Genomic DNA, 25,597 nt, shown 5'->3' with positions numbered 1-25,597 from the left:
TTAGAAATTCAGGTGAGCTCCAGATTGTGCCAGGCGTTTTCCCCAACTTCGAACTTCAGCTCCTGCCAATTGAGCTAGCAGTAATTGACTGAACAATTAACAACAATTGAGCTTGTAAATGTTCTTGAGTCGGACTTGAGCTCGGGAGGCGAGTGCAAGCGGTGGTGTGAACTCGGGCGGCGACTGTAAGTGGTGGTGCAAGCGGCGATAGAGCTAGGGTTTCGTAAGTGTCCTATCCTATAATATGGCCTGTTCATCCTGTTATATGTTTTGAGTTGTGGATGTGAGTCAATTGTGTGTATCGTAGTCATATTGTCGACCTGAATATGTGTGTAATTCATGGACCGAGTATGTTTGCAATGATCGATGCAATAGCATACTGGTAGTTTAGGTATATGGTTGTTGACAAGTAAGGACTGGATAAATTGTTGTTTAGGTTAAATTGAATTGATATGGGCAATTAATTATTTAGTGTGTTGTGCTGCTATGGAATGAAATGCCTAGCAACAGGTAGTGGTGTGTTAATTGCTTGAAAAGTACATTTAATTGAAATGATATGGATGTAAAAATTATGTTGTGCTGCCCATCAACAGGTAGTGGTGTGTTAATTGCTTGTAAAGTAAATTGAATTGAAATGATATGGATTTAAAATTTGTGTTGTGCTGCCCATCAAACAGGTAGTGGTGTGTTAAATGCTTGGAAAGTAAATTGAATTGAAATGATATGGATTTACAATTTGTGTTGTGCTGCTATGGAATTAATTGCCCCAGCAACAGGTAGTAGTGTGTGTATGGTTTTGTTGATTGAGTGTGTGTATTGCAATGTTGTAGTAGTTGGAATTTTTTTTTATGAAAGGAAATGTTGTCTAGGTATTGTTGTAGTATGGATTCAAGAGTGGATTCAATGGGGAGTAAGAAAAGGAAAATGTGGAAAAAAGGAAATGTTTCTGAGGTATAATATGCTGCCATCATCTATAAACTCTGATATATTGTAGTCCATGTGAGTTGGGTGAGTATGTAAGTATGATCATTGAAGTGAAAGTGAAAATGATCTTGTCAGGAAGGAGGATCAGGTCACATGAAGAAAATGTACCCGGTGATATTCAAGGTACGTATGATTCGTGTTGCAAAGAGTTAAGTATGATCATTAAATTGGGTAACATAGTACGATGTTCCTGCATGATGACTCTTTAAGTGTTGGTGGGGAAGTGAAATGGAGAGGTGAAGTGTTGATACAACACCGCAAGGCTCGCTGTACGGTAAGTGAATAATTGCATAAGATTTATGCATTAGTAGTTTGTTAAGAAGTGGTTGATATGTTGTTGGTTGAAGTATGATGAAATAGAAATGCATATATATTGTTTAATTGTTTTACTTTGATGCATGTCTATTACAGCTAGCTAATACAAGTTATCGGTTAGAGTCGTTTGGTAGATTATGCCAAAAATTGGACGATCAATGTAAGCGATGGGTAGGTGAAATGGGGTTTATTGGGTTGTTAAAAATTGGAGTAGACATGAACTTGCCAAGATAGTTGGCATATTGGTTGATGACTCGTATTGATCCTTTCAATTGTACTCTTACTAGTCGAGATGGAAGAGTTTTTCCGTTGTCTCAAAATCAAGTTCATTGGGTCTTAGGTATTCCTAACGGGGGGTTGCCTGTCCCGACAAACTGTTCATTGGATAATGAAATGTCAGAAAAGGTAAAAAGGATTATGGAGAATTATGGTAAAACATGGAATAATAAGTCCATTAAAACTGGTCGTGAGTACATATTTAAAAGGCATTCCAGTAAATGCTGAATTGATTGGGCGGATTGAGGGACAATGGAAGGAAGATCAGGCGGATGAGTTCAAGACAGTGTTCCTGTTGTTGTCGCTTGAGATGTTGTTATGCCCTAATCGGTTGGCTGCTGATTTGGTGCCAGCTTTATCTTGTGCTTCCAAAGCTGCTGAATATGATTGGTGTAGCATGGTGTTAAAGAAGCTCATGGATAGTGTAGCGATGTTTACACGGTGACAAGGGTCGGACTAGGTCGTTGAAACTAACCCTACCCTAGGCCAAACAAAATTTGTAATCTCTCAACACACCCTTATACAAGTATAATGGTAAGTCGAGGGTCGAACCACTAAGGAATGGAGGGCGATCTTATATTGTCAAGTCAAGCTATTCCGGAAAGGTTAGGTAACGGTGTGAATGCTAAACAACTAAACAAGCTAGGTTGGGACAAATGTAATAAACACTAAGGCTCGGGATCCACATATACTTGTAACGGATTCTGCTAATTGGGAAAGAGTTGACTAAGTCGAGTGATGCGAGGAAAACCAATCATGCAACCAAAAGAGCATATCAAGCTATTTTTCTAGAGGTCTAACTAGCGTCAACTACGATAAACTCTAGCTACGAACGTCACAAGACACCTCAATCATTAAATGCAAGTCACAAATCAATGGTCCGTATCAATGTGAACCTACAATGCAATCTAGTGTGAATAACTAGGGTGATCAAGCCTAAATCAAACACTCACATGCACATAATCAATTAACCAATTTAATCACATCATCAACTCCATCAATTTCCCCAAATTAACATCAATCCATTACTCATATATGCTTCACCATTACCCTAGCAATCAAACTACTCACAATCCATAGAAATCAAGATCAAAACAAAGCTAAACAACAAATTCATCATGATCAAATTAAACAAACAAAAATCAAACACAAATCAATCAAACTTCAATCAAACTAGAACATTCAACAAAACAATTGAAATCAAACTAAAGATCAAACTAAAGATTGAATTAAAGAAAAGGAATCCTTACAAACTTGATCAAAAATCAAAGGAAACGAAAAAATCTTCAATCATCAACAATCCACCATGAACTTCTCTCTCTAAAAACCTAGAGTTTCTCTCTCTAAAATCTCTCTAATTATGCTCTAATTCTGATCTAATCTATTCTCTCTGTAATTGAGTTCTCCTCTAAAAATAGAAGGAAAAACTATATATAGGAAAGATAGAAAAGAAGAGTTAGTTAGATAGTCCCAAAAGAAACCCCGGAAGGTGCGGTCGCATCAAGGGAGAGGCGCGGCCGCGAGAAAAAGGGTACGAAACAGAGGCCCTGGCAGGCGCGCCCGCACCCGCATCAGGCGCGCCCGCACCTGGCAGCAGGGGAGCCCCCCCTTCTTCGTCCTAGCTCATCCTCGTGCGCTCGTCTTGGTGATGAGGATGAACACTAAGGTAGGCAGACCTGGCAGCAGGGGAGCCCCCCCTTTTTCGTCCTAGCTCATCCTCGTGCGCTCGTCTTGGTGATGAGGATGAACACTAAGGTAGGCAGTCTTGAGATGGCTATTTTGGTGGGTTCATGCCAAAGATGATGCCTCCACTGCATGCATGCACCGATCTCATGAACTTGCTCCTTGCATTCCTTTAAACTTTAGCTCCAAATAACAAGCAAGAGGCATCCAAATTGATGAGAAATATGAGAAGAAGGCTTGGGAATCCTCGGAACACGATCATAACCTGAAAATACACGAAAACAAGCAAATAAAAGGGAAAAAGACCAAATAAACAAAGAAATGCACAAAGAAAGAAAACTAACTAAAGAAAGCACAAACTAAAGAAATAAAAAAAAAACTATGGAAAACTAAAGACTTAGTACATAATCTAAATTTTCTAAAAAAACCAAAGCACGACATAATCTAAATTACAACATGAATAAATTATCTAAATTACATTTTTTCCATCTAATCCCCAACAAGACTCAGTACCTATTGAGCGCAACAACTTTAGCTTCACGTGCTTGGAAAAGGTGAGGATGGCATAATCGCCTTCGCTTTATGTGGAAATCTGACAGTATGATCAGATTTCTCAAGAATTTCAGAGTATTTGAGCAGTGAGCCTTTCTCTCAAGCAATAATTGGGAGAATGTTTTTCTCTGTATTCAATGTAAAAACGGCGCACAATCCTCTAGGGATTAGCAAACCTAATAGTTACATAATATACACAAGGCTAGCCACTAAGAAACTAACACCTAGGCTGCACAAAAGAACAGGAAAAACAGCTAGAGAAAGCTGTACAAAAAGACAACTAAGACTAAGCAGAATACAGTAGAAATAGATATATACTAACTAGTGTTGGTTTTCTTCATCCCCTCCTCAAGTTGGACTTGGTGGTGAGAAACAAGTCCCAACTTGAAAGACAAAAATTTATGTTGTTGTTCAGTAAGAGCTTTAGTCATTATATCTGCCAATTGAAGTGAGGATCTCACAAAAACAGTAATAAGAAAACCTTCCTCAAGTCTTTCCCTAACATAATGACAATCCTTAGAAAGATGCTTGGTGCGCTCATGAAAAACGGGATTCTCAGCTATATGCATAGCAGACTTGTTATCACAATATAAAGGTATGGGTTTAGGAATGGTGAATCCAAGGTCTTCATAAATGTCATCAACCTAAACCATCTCACTTGTAGTCTGTGACATGCTTCGATATTCAGACTCACAAGAAGATTTGGAGATTTGGAGACTGTTTCTTGCTTCTTTATCTTCCAAGAGACAAGACATGCTCCAAGAAAGATGTCAAAGGATGTGCCAGAGAAAACGCAGGAACCATTATCAGCATCGCTGTAAGCTACGACTCTAAAAGGGGAGTTATTAGTATAAAACAACCCTAAATCTGAAGTCCCTTTCAAATATTTTACAACATGTAAAGCTGCTTGCCAGTGAGGTTCTCTAGGACAGCTCATGAACTGACTTAGCTGTTGAACAGAGAAAGAGATTCTGGTCTACTTAAGTTAAGGTAGAGCAGCTTTCCAATCAAGCTTCTGTACTTCTCAGGTCAGTCATGATTATCTCTTCATGATTGGACAACTTGACATGCTTAGGAAAAGGAGCAGTTGCAGGAGTGCAGTTGCTTAAGCCAGTGTAATCAAGCACATCAAAGACTTATTTTCTTTGATTAAGTAGAGTTCCCTTACTGGTTTTGGATACTTCTAGACCAAGAATGTATCTCATCTCACCTATGTCCTTAGTAGTGAACTCAACATCTAACTGTTGCTTCAATAGAGTGATATAATCATCATCATCACCTGTAATCAGCAGGTCATCAACATAGACTAATATGATAGTCTATTTTCCAGATTCCACTCTAGAAAACATGCTATAATCTCTAGTGGATTGAAAGAAGTCTCTTACCTTCAAAAATCTTGTAAGTTCTTTGTTCCATTGCCTAAAAGCCTGTTTGAGGCCATACAAACTTTTCTTGAGTTTGCAAAATTTCCCTTCAGGAGCCTTTGTATATCCCTGAGGTGGTTTTAAGTAAATCTCTTCATCAATATAGCCATGTAAGAAGGCATTATTGATGTCTAATTAGTGCACCTTCCAATGTTGAATTGTTGCCAGAGCCATGAGAAGTCTCACAGTTGCAAAATTTGCCCCTGGAGAGAATGTGTGCTTGTAGTCTTTTCCTTTGAGTTGTTTATCCCCTCGAGCTACCAATCTTGCCTTCAATCTCACAATATTCCCATTTATGTCAAATTTCACTTTGTTAACCCATTTTGAGTCCAAAGCTTTCTTATCACTTGGAAGATCTGCAAATTCCCAAGTTTCATTTTTTTTTCAAGAGCCCCTAGCTCTTCCTCCATTGCTTCTGTCCACTCCTTGCTCTCTGAAGCTTGTGAATAATTTGTTGGTTCTATGACCTTGAGAACATTGTTAAGAGATACAATGTAATCTCCATCATAAAAGTCATTTTCTGTGAGCTTGTGAGCAGTAAAACATGGTGACTGATCATTATGGTCAACATAATTACTTGGTGGCAAATGAACCTCAAAATTCTGAAACTTGCTTAGGATTTTTCTGTCCCCGGTGGATTTTCTGATTACAAGTGTTACCTGTCCTGTCCCTGCATCAAATCCATGATTTCTTATGGATTTCTTCTTCTAAAACCTCATCAACATCATCTTCTTCTTCTCCCAGATTCACTTGAATCTCCTGATTAACTAAGGGAATACTATTGTATAACCCTTTGTTTTCTTCTGCTCCTTTCTCACGGTGCAAAAAAGGGAAAATTTGCTCCTTGAATTTTACATGTATGCTGGTAAAGACCCCTTTTGAGCTACGGGATATCCAATAAGGACTGCCCTAATTCCTCTCTCAGCAAACTTGTCATCATTCTTCCTTGCTTCACTAGCATAACACATGCATCCTATTGTTCTGAGATGTTTGTAATCTGGTTTCTTCTTCCATAACCTCTCATAAGGTGTTTTCCAACCTATCACAACACTAGGCAACAAATTAATTATGTGAGTTGTTGCTAGAATGCATTCCCCCCAAAATCTCTTAAGCAATCCTGCATGTATTCTCAAAGCTCTTGCAGTTTCAACAAGGTGCCTGTGTTTTCTCTCCACTCTTCCATTTTGTTGTGGAACTCCAGCTAGTGAAAAATTCCTTTTTCTGCAAATATCTTGCTACATTCCGACTGAACTATCTCAGTTCCATTATCTGATCTAATGGTTTTAACTCTTGAATCAAAATGATTCTCTACATAAGAAAGGAATCTTTCCAATATATCTCTTACAACTTCCTTGTTCTTTAATAAGTGCACCCAAGTTGCTCTACTATAGTTAAAAAATAAGTTGATCCATCTATGTTGGGTGTCCTATAGGGCCCCCACAAATCAACATGCAGTAAGTAAATAATGTGAGAAGCTATGCTAGTACTAGCAGGTAAGGGAAGTTTATGATGCTTAGAAACTGAACAAGTATCACAGCAAAATTTTTTAATATATTTGCAATTACAAAAATCCAAATGTTTCATCTTAGACAAAGATCCATGTCCAAGCCTAGCATGCATAACATCTAGGGTAATAACATTATTACAGGGAAAAGTTTCAGAATTATTTACCAAACTTGCTGTTAAGACAGTCTTGTTGGTTTCTTCTTTGCTCAAAGTGAACTTGTACAAGTCATTTGTTACCTTCCCAAAAGCCAAGCTCTCTCCACTAGTAGGGTCCTGAAACACACATCCATTGTCATAAAAAATCACTTTGATGTTGCTGCATCTTATTATCTTGCACAAAGATAAAAGATTATTTTTGAATTCTGGCAAATACAGAACATTATGGAGCACTATCCTTGCTCCCAATTTGACTGTTCCAATTTTATCTACCCTTTTCACATTTCCATCTGGAAGAACCTCTTTAACAGGCTTGAATAAGCTTCTCATACTACTGAACAAGCTTTTATTACCAGCCATGTGGTCTGAGGCCCCGGAGTCAATGATCCAGGATTTGAAGTCAAAATTTTCATGAAAACTAGCCACATTTGAGAAGGATATTATACCTGTAAAATTACTCATAGCATTCCCTTTTGCTTGACTGGTACCTGCTCCTTGCTTCTCTTGAAAAACCTTCATCACTTCCCTTACCACAGCTGAGATCATTCCTGCATGAGGTTTGCTGCATGATCCAGAACCTGTCTTATACTCTTCCTCATCCAAGGGTGACTCCATTTCCCCATCTATCTTGCCAACATTAGCTGTTGTTTTCTTTCCCTTGTACCAATCTGGGTAACCATATATCTCAAAGCATCCAGACCTCTCATGACCTTTTTTCTTGCAATAATCACAAGTGACATCTGGGCTTCCTCTGCTCTCTCTTCTGGTATCTTCCTTTTTTCTGCTTTGCAAGAGCACTATTCCGAGACTCCTTTAGTGCTTGAAAAGCATATGCTTCTGTAATTTCTTGCATTTCATTGGAAACTTTCTTCTGTTTCCCAGTTTGTTGCACCAAATGGAAAGCTTTGTTGACACTAGGTAAAGGATCCAAGCTAAGAATGTTTTCTCTCACATTCTAGTATCCTCTATTCAATCCCATCAAGAACCGAATCACCCTGTTTGTCTCAACAATTGCTAACATCTTTTTGTACATACTACATGTACACTTAGAAACAATCCCACAAGTGCATTCAGGTATTGCTTCAATGTTATAGATTTCATCCCAGAAAATCTTGAGCTTATAGTAGTAATCTACTACAAACATGTCACCTTGCTTAAGTTTACCAAGATCCGTCTTGAGTTGGTACAGGAGAGGTATATTGCTCTCAGAATACCTCTCAACCAACTCATCCCACAACTGCTTGGAAGTCTGCACAAGGCTCAGACCACCAACCACTTGATCTGACATAGATCTGAATATCCAGCATCTCACCATATAATCATTTCTTTCCCACCTGTTGTAATCCTAGTTTGGGGATCTTTCCTTCAATGAATCCCTTCTTGTTCTTAGCTCCAAGAGCTAGCTTCACGTTTCTGCTCCAAATCAAGAAGTTATTGCCATCAAAGAGCATTGGAGTCAGAGAGGCAACATGATTATCGGAGTGTGATAGGAACAAAGGGTCCTGATAGTTCATCTGAGCATTTTGAATGATCGAAAGAAAGTAAAACAAAGGCGAGAAAAGTAAAAAGATTAAAACTTTTAGGATGATTTAACCTAGAAGCTCTAATACCATGTGGAAATCTGACAGTATGATCAGATTTCTCAAGAATTCCAGAGTATTTTGAGCAGTGAGCCTTTCTCTCAAGCAATAATTGGGAGAATGTTTTTCTCTGTATTCAGTGTAAAAACGGCGCACAATCCTCTGGGGATTAGAAAACCTAAAAGTTACATAATATACACAAGGCTAGCCACTAAGAAACTAACACCGAGGCTGCACAAAAGAACAGGAAAAACCACTAGAGAAAGCTGTACAAAAAGACAACTAAGACTAAGCAGAATACAGTAGAAATACATATATACTAACTAGTATTGGTTTTCTTCACTTTCATTCTTTGAGACTCCATCATAGACAGAGACAGGTTTCAAACATGCACATATAAGACGAGCCATATGTATGGAAACTCGTGTTTCTATTAATATAATCAAATGAGGCATATGCATCTCAATTGCAGTCCTCATTAACGGTATAATTGTATCCCTACCCAAGTCACAACAATTCCATACTACACACCGTACCCCTTTTTCGCCACTCCCCCAAAACCTTGTGCGGGCAGTTGCTTGGACTTGGATCTGCAATTCAATTTCTCTTCCATCTAAGATGTCCGGGGAAATTGTATTCCCTGCATTAAAATTTCTGACACAAACATAGGATATCGTAGAGTAAATAATTTAAAATAATTTCTATAACTAGGGAGTCTAATGAGATGATCCCTAATTGACAAATTACAACATTTAACAGTAGCGGGTATATCTGCATATCTGCAGGTGGATCTACCATACTAATAACCTCATGAGGTAAGACATGTTCCGATCCATACCCGTTGGTACCACCTTGGGTAGAGATGATCCATCTCACAAAACATTTTACAGATTTTGAGAGCAACGCCATATCAGATAAGTCTGGCAAATGGGTAGGACCTACCTTATTTGTTGGAGTTATGACCACGAGGTCACCATTGAGCTTCTTTTTGCCGGTGATAATCTGCGCCGTAGTTGCAGCGTCAAGGAGTGATATAGGGAGCTTCCCATCCATAGGACACCTTTCGTCATGCATTTCTTGGTTTATTTTGTTATTTTTTCTTTTATTTTATTTGTTTTCGTTCATTTTTCAGGTTATGATCATAATCCGAAGATTCCCGAGTCTCCTTCCCAAGTTTTACATCGTTTGAGATGCCTTTTGCCTACCACTTGAAGTTCAAGTTTGAGGATTGTATAGACTAAGTCTTCTATCTCGTGCATGCAAGCGGTGGGTACACCAATCTTGGTGTTGAACCCACTATGGGGGCTATTTGGAGACTGCCTCCTTTCGTGTTCATTACATCATCAAGTGGAGCGCACGAGGAAGAGCAAGTTGATGCTGAAGGAAGCTGCCCTGCTCCTAGGCGTGGGCGAGCGTGACCATGGCGCGGCCGCGCGGGCGTGCCTCTCTGGGTCTCTGTTCCGTACCCAGTTTTGCGCGGCCGCGATCCCCTTTGTAGTTGGTCGCGCCTGTACGAGTCTATTTTGGACGATCTTACTAATTTCCCTTTGTTAGTTTTACTATATATAGACTTTCCTTCTATTTTTAGAGAGAGTTTTTTAGAGAGTTCTTTTAGAATTAGAATAGAAATTTAAATCATTTTGTAGAGAGAGAAACTCTAGGTTATAGAGAGAGAAGTTCTTGATTGATGATTCTAATCATTATCTCCATTGATTTGAAGCAAGTTTGTAAGGATTTCTTTTACTTCAATTGTTTTGTTGATTGTTTAAGTTTGATTGAATTTGTGATTGTATTTGTTTGATTGATATGATGAGGATGAATTTGTTGTTTAGCTTAGTTTTGATCTTGATTTCCATGGATTGTGTGTAGTTTTCTTGCTAGGGGAATGGTGAAGCATATATGAGTAACAAATTGATGCTAATTGGGGGAAATTGATGGAGTTGATGTAGTGATTAAATTGGTTGATTGATTAAGTGCATGTGTGTGATTAATTGAAGAGTAGCTAACTTTGAGTGTTGTACTAGATTGAATTGTAAGTTCACATTGATAAGAACAATTGATTTGTGGCTTGCATTTGTCGATTGAGTTGGTTTGCGAAGTTCCTATCTAGAGTCTCTTGTAGTTTGCGCTAGTTTGACCTCTAGGAGATTAGCCTACCATACTCTCTTGATTGCTTAATTGATTTTCCCTCGCAACACTCGACTTAGTCAATTCTAATCCCAATTAGTTGTATCCATTGCAAGTATATGTGGATCCTAAACCCTAATGTTTTTTATATTTGATTTCATCTTGATTGTTTGATTGTCTTATAATATACACATCTTACTTCATTACTTCGAGATAGCTTAGCTTTAGCATTAGCATTCACCTCCCAATTCTAGTGGTTCGACCCTCGACTTACTCCTATGCTAGTTATAAGGGTGTGTTGAGTGATTACAAATTTTGTTTGGCCTAGGGAAGATTAGTCCAACGACCTAGTCTCAACCCTTGTTCAAAATGGCGTCGTTGCCGGGGAGTGGCGTAGTTGTTTGCTATTGTTGCTAAGTCTATTTCACCTAATTTCAAAAATACAAAAAGATTTTTCTCTTTAGGCTACTTTTGTAGCCGTGCTATGATATTTGCTTTGAGTTTTTGTATGCTTAGGATAACAGGAAGGACTCTAGTGCCGTTTGATCCGGAAATTGAGAGAACAATAACAAGGTTAAGGGTTGCTAATCGTTCTTCAAGTCCAAGCTCTCTAAGAGAGGAAATTCACCAAGATAGAGAAGAGGAGGATCGAGGAAGCATGGGAGCTAATCCAAGAGTTGCTTTGAAGGAGTTGGGTACTCCCGGTGCTTATAGATTTGAGCACTAGTACATAATTGAGTTTATGTATCACGTCTTGGTAACACTTTTTGATGTAGAAGATTACTAGATTTATAAGTAACACTTTGGTAACACTTAATTAGAATGTAACACTCAATGTAACACTTTTAACATAAGTAACATTGTAAAGTAACACTTTCATACCAAGTAATATTTTGTGGTAACATTAACAGGTGTTACCTTGTGTTTTTGGGAAAAAAATAATATAAATTAAAATTTCAATTAAAAAAAGGTTGTGTTAATTCCTAATTTTAACAATTTCATTCATCTAGTTAGGTTAATATTATTAGCGCCTTCAATATTGACACAAACTACCTATCTATTAGCGCCAAAGGAAAAAAAAAAATTTGGGGCAAACTTGATTATGAAACCGCCAAAAAAAATCAAAAGGTGTATTTCATCCTCTTCCCAGGAGTAACGAAATTCTCTAACCTAGTTCATCAGATCGTGTAGCGCAATTTCATCAGAAAAATTAATTGAATCCTTGATCGTGCATCACAATTTCATCAGAGAAATTATTCGATTCCTTGAAGCTGTGGGTATCATCAAAATCGTGCTCCAATTTAAGGTATTATCTGATTTACGATCGTGGTTTTTAATTTTTTTTTGTTTATTTATTCATCAAATTTAAAGAATCTATAAAATGCTTATTCATTAATTTCAAGAATCTATGAAATCAAGCGTTTATTTTTTTTTTAAAAAAATTGAATTTTGAAATAATTTATCGGTAGGAATCAATTAAGCGATTACTTTGTATTAGTATAACTGTAGGAATTAAGCGTTTATTCATTAACACAGATTCAGAGAGATTGCATGCAAATTGTGCAGAGCTTGTTAAATAGTGTATTTGATTAAAGACACTTTGAACTGATATACTGAATTCTGAAGATGCGATTATTTGAGTGTGATTCTGTGTTTGGGTTCTATTTATTGAGGTTTTCGTGAATTCCACTGCAATTTTAGAGGCTTGGATAATCCTCTTATTTTTTCCTCTAACAATTAATCTACAATTCAGATGATTTGTTTAAATTATTTTTTGATGATTTGCTTAAGTATCCAATAAGATAACGAGGATTAGAACATATTTACAATGATACAATACGTACCCTCAGCTGGTTTGAATTAAAAAAAGTTACTAACTTCTTCCATTTTTAGACCATGTTACAATGTAAAGTGCACTGTCAGATAATCTAGAATTTGATAAGTTTCAGGACATCATAGTTTATGTATCTGACCACATCCTTTAGGATTAAGGCTCTGATTTATTGTTCTTAGCTGTTAAATTTTAGCATCCTATATGCTTTTTGTAGATGAGACTTTAATCTTTCACAAATCTTGAAGTAAATTGGGTAGGTTTGGCATTGCATTAGAGAAATTAGTTGTAAAGTGTCTGGGGAATTTCCCTGATTTGCAAGCTTTTTCAATTGTGGTTTTTCACTTTCATTTTTCTATTGTCCTCTAGACTCTACTTTTATGGTCAATTTGTTTGGCTGGCTTGCAGGGTTTCAATAGCATAGGTTAAATATGGCTTATATGGATTTAGAAAATAAAAAAAAACTTTTTATTAGTTAAATATGTTAACAGAAAAGGTTTTCACTTGATGAACAGGGGGAATTTTTCACCCAAAAAGGTTTGGAGTCTAGGGGATGGGGGTCTTAGAATAAGGTGTTAACATTTGTAAATTAAATACCCTGTACGATTATGTCATTGTGTCCGGAGGTTTGCTAATGGTCAGTGCTTTTATATAGGGATCAACGTAAATTGAAGTGTGAAGCAGCAGTAACTGACTTTGTTTAAATTTAACTTATTTGAATTGAATTTTTCTAAACAAGTCCTAATAAGTTAAACCAAATGGATTGAACATAATTTTTTTATTTTTTTACTTGTTTCATTTCTATTATTATTATACGAGGTTGAATATATGGGCGTTTGTTTCTATGGATATTGTCATTCCTTTTGAACATGTTAAATTATAGGCCAATATTTTAAATCTTTAAATTTAATTATTATAAATTTTATAAAGGAGACAAAATGAGTAGTTGGATTAACTTCTTACAATCTAGTCACGAGTATGAGAAAGGTGTCGAGGATTATTTAGATAAAGCGTTTTCAACACAAGCAATTGGAGATCAAATTTCTTGCCCGTGTAAGGTGTGCTATCATTGCTTTTGGCATCACAGAGAGATAATTTTCAATCATTTGATTGCAAACGGGATCGAGCCTGGCACTGAAAGATGGCATTGTTATGAAAAGGGCTTGTCATCAATATCAAATTACGAAAGGGATGTTGAAGACATTCATGATGATATTGAATGTCTGATATATGATGTTCATAGAGATGTGGCAGAAAGGTGTGAAGGGGTTGGAGATGAGCCAAATGATGAGGCTAAGAAGTTTTATAAGTTAGTTCAAGATGGAAAACAAGAGCTATATCCTAGGTGCAAAAATTTTCAAAGCTATCATTTCTTATTCGTTTTTATCTTTTGAAGTGTACTCATGGGTTAACTAATATATCAATTTCAGATTTTTTTGGAGCTTGTTCGAGAAGTTTTACTGGATGCATCCAATTTGCCTAACTCTTTTAATGAGGCAAGGAAATTGATAAAAGATCTTAGTCTTCATTATGACAAGATTGATGCATGTCGTAATAATTGTATGCTATATTGGAAGGAGCACGAAGCTGCCACGTCTTGCCATGTCTGTCATGCTCTAAGGTGGAAAGAAACACAGACTGAAAACTAAGAAGATATTACTAATCAGCCATCTAAGAAAGTGCATCAAGTCCCCGCAAAAGTTCTTTGGCATTTTCCTCTTAAACCAAGGCTTCAAAGGTTGTACATGTGTTCAGAAACAGCAAAGCTAATGAGGTGGCATGATGAAGAAAGAAAGAAAGATGAGTTATTGAGGCATCCTGCTGACGATGAGGCGTGGAAAGAGTTTGACCAAAAGTACCCAGATTTTGCTAATGAAACACGTAATGTTTGTTTGGGGCTTGCAAGTGACGGATTTAATCCATTTCGAACTATGAGCACACAACATAGTACATGGCTTGTTGTTATAATTAATTATAACTTACCACCATGGCTGTGTATGAAACTAGAATTCTTAATGTGATCTCTTCTTATTCCTAGGACCACCTCTCCTAGAAGTGACATTGATGTCTACCTTCAACCATTAGTTCAAGAACTTAAAGATTTGTGGGAGTATGGGTTGGACACATATGATGCGCAGAAGCGTCAAACATTTAAGATGCGTGCAACTTTACAATCAACGAGTAGCGACTTTCCAGGTTATGCTATGCTATCTGGTTGGAGCACCAAAGGGAAGTTTGCATGCCCCTATTGTCACTACGAGACTGATCATCTTCACATGAATAATAGCAACAAATCCTGCTATTGGGCTCATAGTCGATGGTTAGATGAAAATCGTCCTTGACGGTATGATGTGGAGTCTTTTAACGGGGAAAAGAAAGATAGGACATCTCCAGATCCTTTATTATGGGATCAAATTTTAAGCTTGTTGGAAAATTGGGAAAACAAGTTTGGAAAGTTACAGCCAATGAAGAAATTTGTAGGTTGTCCATGGAGAAAGTCCTCCATCTTCCACACTTTTCCTTATTGGAAATATTGTGGGTGTCATCATCATTTGGATGTCATGCACATTAAAAAAAACGTATGTGATAATGTGCTAGAAACTTTGGTAGACATACCTGGAAAGTCAAAAGATCATCATAAGGCTCGATTAGATCTGCAAGAAATGGGTATAAGGGAACAACTACACCCTATAGATGCAAGTGACGGGCGGTATGTTTTGCTGCCCAAAGCATCATTCTCAATGACGAAGGAAGAGAAAAGCATATTTTGTAGTGTTTTGAAGAAGGCAAAGCTGCCCCAAGGTTGTGCATCAAATATTGTAAGGTGTATGCAAGTGAAGGAGGGTAAAATATCGGGGTACAAGAGTCATGATGCTCATATAATAATGCAACACTTGCTTCCGTCAGTTATTAGAAAAACTTTACCAAAGCATGTCACTTTACCTCTTATGAGATTGAGTGGCCTTTTTAGAGAAATATGCAAGAGAGTCATCAATCCAAAAGATTTGGATCGCCTTCAAGCACAAATTGTTGAGACTCTTTGTGAACCAGAAAGAATATTTCCTCCATCTTTTTTTTGACATAATGGTCCACTTACTGATTCATTTAATTGATGAAATAAAGCGTGGTGGACCAGTTTGTTATTGGTGGATGTACCCTACAGAAAGGTACCTTGGAAATTTAAAATCATATGTTAAAAATCGTTGTCGCCCGGAGGCTTCTATAGCTGAAGGTTATTTGGCTGAAGAGTGCTTGATATTCTACTCTAGGTATTTAAATGCAAGTGTAAAGAAGCGATCTAAGTGGTTTAACAAAAGTCAAGAGAAAAGTAATGAAATTGATGAAGAATCACCTTTGTTCCCTAAGGCAGGTTATCCTCTTGGGAGGAAAAAGAAAGGGAAGTCATACACTCTTGATTCAAACACAATGAATCTAGCATATCGTTATGTGTTGTTTAATTGTGAAGATGACCAAGTTGAGAATTACATCAAGTGAGTAATTTTTCGATTATCTTTTTCCGTTGTGTTTGAATTTATATTGTTTTATTATCTTAATTATATGGTTGTTTAATACTATGAAGGGAACATGAAGAGTTTGTAAAGAAGAAGTCTAGAGATAGACGAAAAAAAAGGTGGAAAGAGGCACAAGAGCATAGCAATGAATTCATGGTTTGGTTTAGAGGAAAGGTTGAGGTGGATAATGTCCCGGATCATATCAAGTGGCTATCCAAAGGCCCTTCTAGTGTTGCACGGAGCTACACCGGATATTTTTTCAATGGATATAAGTTCTACACAAGAGATCATGATGAAAAGTGTAAAACGCAAAATAGTGGAGTCTCTTTGACAGCTTTGACTCCAAGCTTCGCGAGTAGCAAGGATCACAATCCCGTTCTTGGTGATGTCACATACTATGGGATTATAAGGTCTATAAAAGAGATAGATTATTGGAGTGCTTTAAGTGTTGTGTTATTCAAGTGTGATTGGTTCCATATGGAACTAGACGATTATGGATTCACTCGTGTTAACTTCAAGAAACTGTGCTCCAAAAATGATCCTTTTGTCTTGGTATCACAAGTGCATCAAGTGTTCTATACTCAAGACGGCCTTGAAGAAGATTGGTACTATGTGAACCAATATTTGCCAAGAGACTTTTTTTATGTCGAGGATGAATCTGAACAAACGTTTATGAATGAAGTTCGTGAACCCGCGGAGGATGTCATTTCTGCTATAGGTCATGTTGAACATCATAATTGGTGCAGAGAAGCTGCTTATGACAGAGTCGAGGTTCCTGTGAACAATGAAATTATGGATGATAATCGAGAAGAAAGTTTCGATATAGATGACACAGATTGGGATTGGATGGGACCATCAAAGTGACATGTCTGGAGAATTTAATTAGATTTATTATTATCATAGATTTAAACCTATTTTGTGGATGTGACAAACTATAATTGTACCGTTTTATTTTTCTATCTTAACTTCTTGTGTTATTTTTTTTTTGTTTTTAAGTCAGTGGTTAAATTAAGTGTTGTGCAACAGAGCACCTCTATGTTGCTAGTTGATTTGATTCGAGGTTTGATATTACATTGGCAGTTGAATATTCAAAGGGTCATTCTTATTTTCACCAGGACTCAAATTACATCTAGCCAACTGTAGAAATATTCTTTTTACTCAGAATATGTAATTTAATATAGACTTTGTTTTTATGTGCAGTCAGGTGTGCTGAGGTGCTCATTCTTTGCTGAGGTACTCAAACTTCCAGTCAGGTGCTCTTTCTTTGTTCCCGTCTCTCTCATTTTTTCTTTTTTGGCTTATATTGAAATTAGTGTGGAAAATAAATTGGAGCCTTAGATTATTAGGGTGGTTTTCTTATATGTCATTCTTTTGAATCCTATTTAATTTACACCTTTTACAAAATAAACTTTCTTGCTGACAGCTTGCATTGAACGATAACTGTTTGTGAATGTGTGTTATCTAGCACTGTAAGCAGTAGCTGAAAAAGGTTATATGTGTGTTGCAAGAACGTTGTGGTTCAAATATGTTAAAGTGATTGGTGGTGGTTGTGTCCTGCTGCTGCTACTTTTGTTTTTTTTCCCCTGTGTCCTGCTGTTGCTACTTTTGTTTTTTTTTTTCTTTTGCTGTCCTGCTGCTGCTACCTTTGTTTTTCTGGCTGTGGGTTCATTGCATGTTGATGAGTGTCATTTATGACACTCATTTGGCCTCTTTTAGGATGATTTTCATACTATTTTATAGCAATTTTCCTTAGTTTTGTTCTTTATTTCGTTAGTTTGTGCTTTCCATAGTTAGTTTCCTTGTTTTGTCCATTTCTTTGTTTATTTGTTCCTTTTCCCTTTTATTTGTTTGTTTTCGTTTGTTTTTAGGTTATGATCGTGTTTCCAAGGATTCTCGAGCCTTCCTCTCATATTTCTCATCAATTTGGATGCCTCATGTTCGCCTTTCGGAGCTTCAAGTTTCAAGGAACGCAAAGGGCAAGTCAAGAGATCGGTGCACGTATGCGGTGGGGGCGTCACCTTTGCCATGAACCCACCAAAATGGCCCTTTCAAGACTGCCTTCCTTGGTGTTCATCATCATCATAAAGACGAGCCCATGAGGATGAGCTTGGACGAAGAAGAGGGGGGGCTCCCCTGCTGCCAGGTACGGGCGCGCACGAGGGTGGTGCGGCCGCGGACCTGGGTGGCGCGGGCGCGCCTAGTGCGGGTGCGGGTGCGCCTGCCAGAGCCTCTGTTCCGTACCCTTTTTCCCGCGACCGCGCCTTCCGGGGTTTCTTTTGGGACGATCTAACTAACTCTTCTTTTGTATCTTTCCTATATATAGTTTTTCCTTCTATTTTAGAATTAGGAGAGAATTAGAATCAATTTTAGATCAAAAAATTAGAGATATTTTTACAGAGAGAAACTCTAGATTTTTTGAGAGAGAATTTCATGGTGGATTGTTGATGATTGAAGATTTCTCCATTTCCCTTTGATTTTTGATCAAGTTTGTAAGGATTCCTTTTTCTTTAATTCAATCTTTAGTTTGATTTCAATTGTTTTGTTGAATGTTCAAGTTTGATTGATTTGTGTTTGATTTTAGCTTGTTTGACTTGATCATGATGAATTTGTTGATTAGCCTTGTTTTGATCTTGATTTCAATGGCTAGTGAGTAGATAGCTTGCTAGGGTAATGGTGAAGCATGTATGAGTAATGGATTAAAGCTAATTGGGGAAAATTGATGGAGTTGACTATGTAATTAAATTGGTTGATGATCATGTGCATGTGTGTGATTAATTAAAGAGTAGCTAACTTTGATTGTTGCACTAGATTGCATTGTAAGTTCGCATTGACACGGACCATTGATTTGTGGCTTGCATTTACACGATTGAGGTGTCTTGTGATGTTTCCTAGTTAGAGTTTATCGTAGTTGACGCTAGTTAGACCTCTAGGAGAATAGCTTGATATGTTCTTTTGGTTGCATGATTGGTTTTCCCTCACATTGCTTGACTTACTCAATTTGACCTCCCAATTAGTTGAATCCGTTATGATTACATGTGGATCCTAGCCCTAGTGTTTATTACATTTGATTTCTTCTCGTTTATTAGTCGTCTTTGTCCTAGCATAACATTCACACCCAATCATTACATTTCGGAATAGCTTGACCATAGACAATAGAAAATCTCCCACCATTCCTTTGGGTTCGACCCTCAACTTACCATTATACTTGTGTAGGGGTGTGTTGAGTGTTTACAAATTTTGTTTGGCTTCGGGTAGGGGTTAGTTTCAACGACCTAGTCTTGACCCGCGTCAAAATGTCGCTGTTGCCGGGGAATGGTGTTGTGATTGTGTATTGTTGCTGAGTCTATTCCATCTTATTCCAAAATACAAAAAGATTTTTCTTCTTTCTTTTAGGCTACACTTGTAGCCGTGTTACTAACAATTTCTTTTGAGCTTTTTCATGCATAGTAGAACTCGTGTTAGGACCTTAGTTCCTTTGGATCCGGAAATAGAAAGAACTATTTCACGAAGAAGGGTAGCCAACCGGTTTTTGAGCCTAAGTTCCTCAAGTGAAGAAGAATTTGAGGAAGAAGAAGAGCAAGCCATGGAAGAGAATCCAAGAGTAGCTTTGAAGGAGTTGGGAATTCCCGGTGCTTATAGGTTTGAGAGTGGCATTTCTCCACCTACAACACCGGCGAACGATTTTGAAATTAGACCGACCATGATTACTTTGATAGAAAGGAGGCAATTTAGTGGAGCCAAGAGTGAGAGCCCGTTGAATCACCTAAAGGAATTTGAGAAGTATTGTAATACTATCAAGGTGAACGACATTTCTCAAGAGTTCATTCGGCTAAAGTTGTTTACCTTTTCTCTTATTGGTCGTGCCTTAGAGTGGTTGGATAAAGAGGTTAAGCCAAATTCCCTTAGGACGTGGGATGAAGTCACCAAGGCTTTCTTGTCTCGCTTTTACCCACAAAAGAAGACGGCGGAGGCTAGAGCCTTGATCCAAGGATTCAAACAAAGGCCTAATGAGAATCTCTATGAAGCATGGGAGAGGTACAAGGAGTACCAAAGAGAGTGTCCACATCATGGAATTCCTACCTATCAAGTGATACAAATTTTCTATGGAGGCTTGAGCGCTCAAGGCAAGTCATGCCTAGATGGAGGAGCTGGAGGTCCTATAATGAATAGGACGGAAGAAGAGGTAGTTGACATAATTGAGGATGTGGTGAGATACTATAGAGATTGGCAAGAAGGAGAGAGGGAGTCTACGAGCAAGAGTGGCTCGACGGTTTATTCGGTGGATCATCTCTATGCAATTAACAACTTGTCATCCCAAATTTCAAATCTAGGGAAGGAAGTGACGTCGATCAAAGCAAAGCTTGAGAGTGTTTCTACGAATTCATTGAGTCTTCCCTCCCAATCTAAAGGGAGAGGTACACTTTCTAACTCTTCTCCTTCTATTTCCAATAACATGCCAAGTGGTTGTCTATTTTGTGATTCTTGTGGATCTTATGATCATGATTCTTCCATGTGTTCTCTGTTGATGGATGTGATGATGTTGAAATTAATGAATGTGAACATATGAACTTTGTGGCTAATGCCAATGGTGGTCAAAGGTTTGATGGACCTAAGAATTTCAGTAATAGGAATTCTCACCCCCAAGGTGGTTTCGATAACTACAACAATGGAGGCTATAGGAACCAAGGAGACCAAGGTTTTCGAGGTAACTACAACAACCAAGGCTATAGTAATCAAAACCAGAGCCATGGGTATGTGATGAGTAACATTTATGTCACTCTTAGGGAGTAGTTTTAGAGTTATTTCCGTGTTTATTTTCCCTTATTTTCCTTTTATTCTCTTGTTTTCTCTTTAATAAAGTTTCTAGTTTATTTTGGTAATTTTGGAGCATTTTAGTTTATTTTCTTTATTTTATTAATTTTAGTTTATTTTCGTATTTTATTTTACTTTATTTGCTTGTATAGTTTTTGTTTTATTTTTATTAGTTTAGTTTTATGTCACTTATTTACTATTTCATTTTATTTATTTCTATTTTATTTATTTTATTTTATTTGTCTTGGTTTTGTTTTATTTCGTCCTTTATTTATTTTCATTTATTTTATTCGTTTTTTTCTTTGTCTCAATCCTTTTTCGGTTTTGTGTGTAGGTGTTCGGGTTTCGTGTCAAGTGAGTTCGGGTTTCAATTTGAGTCAAATGCCGAAGCCCCATTTCATGAGCATGCTGCCAGCTCCACTACCACGCATCACAACCACCACTACCCCCTGTTCTCACACCAACGCGCAACCCCACAACCACCAACAACAGCAACAGCAACTCCACCACAGCCACTTCCTCACTATCCCTTAACCATCACCACAACACCCAAATTATCCCCTACTCCAATTCACCTCGCAATAGCCCCTGATCACCCTCACCAACACCAGCAGCCACCCAAACCAAACCATAGCAACCACAACACTTTCCACCACCAATCCGCACAACCACTCACCAGCCAGCAACCACCTCCAATCAACAATTAACACCACCGCAGCCACTCACCTGCCAGCAACCACCTCCAATCAACAACCAACACCACCGCAGCCAATCAATTTCAGCCACCAATTAACCTCCTCCGTCCACCCTTCGCGCACCTGACCACCAACTCACAACCTCCGCATCTACCAACCACCACCCTCACCTCGCAACAACCCCTGCACCTCCCTCATCAACACGAGTTGCAACCCAAACCAAACCATAGCAACCTCACGCACCCAGCCACGCACCTAAACCACCAGCAACCAGAGCAGCCACCAGTCGCCAATCCCCAATCAAACCCCTTCTCCCTCACTCAACTCCGCGCAACCACCTGCGAACAGCCACCACCACCTCCAATCTACCACCAAACACCACCATTTCACAACAGCAGCCGCATCACCAATTTATAGCAACAAATCAGCCACCAATTGCAACCCCAAATCGCCCAAGCAACATCCCTAATTTAGAGTAAATCACAAATTGATCGGGTTCGGGCAAACCGTTGAGAGTTCGGTCGAAGTACGAGTCAGAGACTTTCAAAGTTCTGTAAATTGAAGGGGTGTGGTCGAACACACCCATGGTTCGACCGAACCAACCCCGTAGTTCGGCCGCACCAACCCATGGTTCGACCGAACCATTTCACGAGCTTCGCGCGTGACTCTTAATGAAGATCGAACGATTTTTATTTGATGCTTGATGATAAACAAGGAGGATGAGCGGTGATGATTTGATGATGATGGTTGATGAACGGTGGTGATGGTGAGGTTCTTCAATGGAGTTCAAAGCTGCTAAGGAAAGTCAAGGAACGACTGGTTGTTTTGATGGGAATTGATTTTGTTTTTATTATTTTTCTTTTGTTTTTATTTTTATTTCTTTTTTTTCTTTTCCCTTTTTCTTATTTTCTTTATTTTATTTTTTATCTCTAGTTTTCTTATTTTATTTTTCCTTTTTACTTTCTTTTCTTTTCTTTTACTTACTTAGTACTCTTACCTTAGTATATATACCCATTTTTAGGGTAATTAGGAAACTATTCAATTACCATCTATTCTACTCTCTAATTAGTTTTAGGACAGCTTCTCTCTATAGGTTTAGGTTAGGATTAGGGTAGTTTAGAGAGAGAAAGTGAGGGTTTCACCATTGATGAACTTGGATATTGATGAAGAAATTGATCATCTTTGCTTGTAGATTTTCACATTCAATCAATGAGAATCACTAACTCTCTCTCCTCTATTTTTATTTACTTTATTTTGATTATTATTTTAGTTGTTGGTATTGCTTGTTAATCATGTTTATTCTTGATTGTTTGTTAATTAATCTTGTTATTATCATGATTAGTGAGTAATTTCCCCATTAAGGGGATGGTTGTGGTGTAGTTGGATCTTGAGCATGTTCTAGGTTTTAGAATTGATTTATTTGTGATTAAAGTCTTTATTTGCTTGATATTCTTTAATCTTCTTGCAAGTGCACATTGTTGGTTGATTAAAGGTGAATCTTTGCTAACAAGAAACGGAAGTTGACTTAGTTAAGGTTCATTACTATCGATTGTTATTTAATAGTACCTCCTAATATATGGTTCTAATGTGGAAACATAGAGGTTATGTTAGGAGAAGCCAATTGACCCCGGAAGGCGGCTAGATTGGATCTTTTACTTCGATATTCGAGCATGTTTAGTTCATAATTAATTCAATTTCTATGCCTTTTTTTATGTTCAAGTGAATGCTATACCTAAACCATTTCTCTTAATGTTTTATTTCTTGTTTTAGTATCTTTAGACTTTAGTTTATTTATCTCCTATTCCGGACTAGCTTAATTGTCGATAACATTTGGTGGTGTTTATCCGTTCTCTGTGGTTCGACCCCTATGCTTGCCTTATACTCGTATTAGGTTTGTTTAGGTTGTATGAATTGTATTTGATCTAGTGATAGACAATTGACGACGCGTTTATTCCCTTGTCAGTATGGTAACCAAAGTCAATCTCAAGGCTTTGGTAATCATTACCATAATGGTGGCAATAATCAAGGCCGTGGCAATTGGAACAACAACCAAAATCGGGAAGTTTTCAAAATAACAACCAAAGGGGACCCCCACCCGGTTTTGCTCCAAAGCCTCAAGGCAATGGTGAAAATTCTTATTCCCAACCATCATCATTTAAGACAAATTTGGAAGAAATGATTGATAACCAAACCAAGATCATCAACACATATATGGCGGTGAGTGACAAGAAATTTAATGAGATGATGACTCATAACAAAATGATTGAGACACAAATAACCAAACTAGCCAACACTCTAAAGGATTGTGCTAGTCCATCCTCTTTGCCTTCTCAAGCAGTGGAACCTAAGAAACCCGTTTATTCTATCACCACTGGGAGTGGGAGAGTTCTTAATGAGGGATCTTCTAGGTCCATTGAGGAGGATGAGGAGAGGAGTGACCCAAGAGTGGAAGTTGAGAAGGTTGAGTCTAAGAGTGTGAGTTATGAGGAGGTGCAAGAGAAAAAAAGAGTAGTGAGAAAGAGCGTGAGGAAGTGCGGAGACCCGACCTCCCATACCCACAAAAATTCTTGAGGCACAAAATTGATGAGCAATTTGGAAAGTTTATTACTATGCTCAAGGAAGTTCACCTTTCTATCCCCTTCCCCGATGCAATTACCCAAATTCCTAGGTACTCGAAGTTCCTTAAGGAGATTTTGAGTGGGAAGAGAATGTGCAATGAAGTTGATTCGGTTGAAGTTGGGAGTTGTTGTAGTGCTTTGATTCATAATGAGTTGCCCAAGAAGATGGAGGATCCGGGAAACTTCTTTATTCCATGTGAGATCAAAAGGAAAATGTTTAATAATGCTTTTTGTGATCTTGGAGCTAGTGTGAGCGTCATTCTTTATTCCATTTTCAAGAAACTCGAGCTAGGTGAGCTACTCCCATCTAACATAACCCTTCAATTGGCCGATCGGACTATTATGATTCCAAAGGGGAGAGTTGAGGATGTTCCTCTTAAGATAGGAGGGTTCACTATTCCCGTTGATTTCACTGTGCTTGAAATTGCGAAATATGACCATATCCCTATCATTTTAGGAAGACCTTTCTTAGCCACTTTGGGAGCCTTAACAGATGTGAAAGGAGGCCGTATTACCTTGAGAATTGGTAAGAAAGAGGAAAGATTTGAGTTGAAACCAATGCATGAGTCTTTTTCTCTTGTGCAAGGAATTATGTGTGCTAATTCCCCTCGCTCTATTGATAATGTGTGCATGATTAATTCTTCAACTAACGATGTTCTTGAGAATTGTGATGATGTTCTTTCAAGTTTTGATGGCAAGAAGGTTAGTGAAGAGAAAATGATGATTCCCAAGCTAACGGACGAGGAGGAAGTTGAAATCCGTCATTGGTTTGAGATCTATCCTCAAGATGGAGAGGATGTTTCCATGAGTATGGATGGTGAGGAACCATCTACAATAAGAAACAAGCCAAAGAAAAAAGCTTGTGATTCTAAGAAGAAGAGAGAGAGAAAGTTGTTACGGAAAGAAAAATTTGCAATTGAAAAGTCTTTGAAGGAAGTTTCGTCAAGCAACAACAAGAGGTTGCTAGAAGTTGAAAAAGAATTTGCTCTTTCCGCTACCTTTGAAGAAGGTGGTGTTCTTTGACCCTCCATGATTTGGAGGAACGGTCGAGCTTTGGACCATAAGCAAGCGCTTCCCGGGAGGCAACCCGGAGATTTCTAACTTTTCTTTTTGATTTTTGAATTTCTCTTATTTTTCCTTCTTTTATTTTCTTTTCTTCACTTTTATACTTGATTGGATTTGTAGGTTGCATTTTTGGGATTGGATTTCATTAAGTGAGCATGAAGAATGAGAAGGTGTTTTGCGGTTTTTGATGTGACTATACTCGATTTCATACAAATTTGAGGTAAAAGGGTAAGAATCTTGGTGAGGTAAGTTAGGGATTTTATGCTTTAAAGTTGAAGGAAGTTTACACTTGGTGGGTTATTATGGTGGATTCATGAAATTCTAGTTTTAAACCCAGTAAAACGGGATTTTGCTACTACCTATATTGGTGTTTATCATCATCATTATGTGTACCCACCAATGAACGCACCAAGAACTTAAAAAAAAGAAGAAGAAAGAGCTTGGCTGGGCTCAGCTGCGGG

At 37.9% G+C, this 25,597-nt stretch overlaps 1 long non-coding RNA gene and 1 other non-coding gene across 2 annotated transcripts; one reads left to right on the top strand and one right to left on the bottom strand.

Annotated features, from left to right (window-relative positions):
• The first annotated feature begins 16 nt into the window (after nt 1–16).
• Nucleotides 17–10,886, top strand: LOC145623973 (uncharacterized). The gene is made up of 3 exons (XR_014110350.1): nt 17–223; nt 870–1,258; nt 9,609–10,886. It is a non-coding gene; the product is annotated as an uncharacterized LOC145623973 (long non-coding RNA).
• Nucleotides 10,887–19,914: 9,028 nt separating this feature from the next.
• Nucleotides 19,915–20,020, bottom strand: LOC145625726 (small nucleolar RNA R71). Its single transcript, XR_014110633.1, has one exon. It is a non-coding gene; the product is annotated as a small nucleolar RNA R71 (small nucleolar RNA).
• Between the last annotated feature and the right edge of the window lie 5,577 nt (nt 20,021–25,597).

This window comes from Chenopodium album, chromosome 3 (genome assembly GCF_948465745.1).
Source record: "Chenopodium album chromosome 3, dcCheAlbu1.1, whole genome shotgun sequence".
Classification (NCBI taxonomy): Eukaryota; Viridiplantae; Streptophyta; class Magnoliopsida; order Caryophyllales; family Amaranthaceae; genus Chenopodium; species Chenopodium album.
The sequence above is the reverse complement of the archived record's forward strand: the minus strand, read 5'-3'. Positions and strand labels throughout refer to the sequence as shown.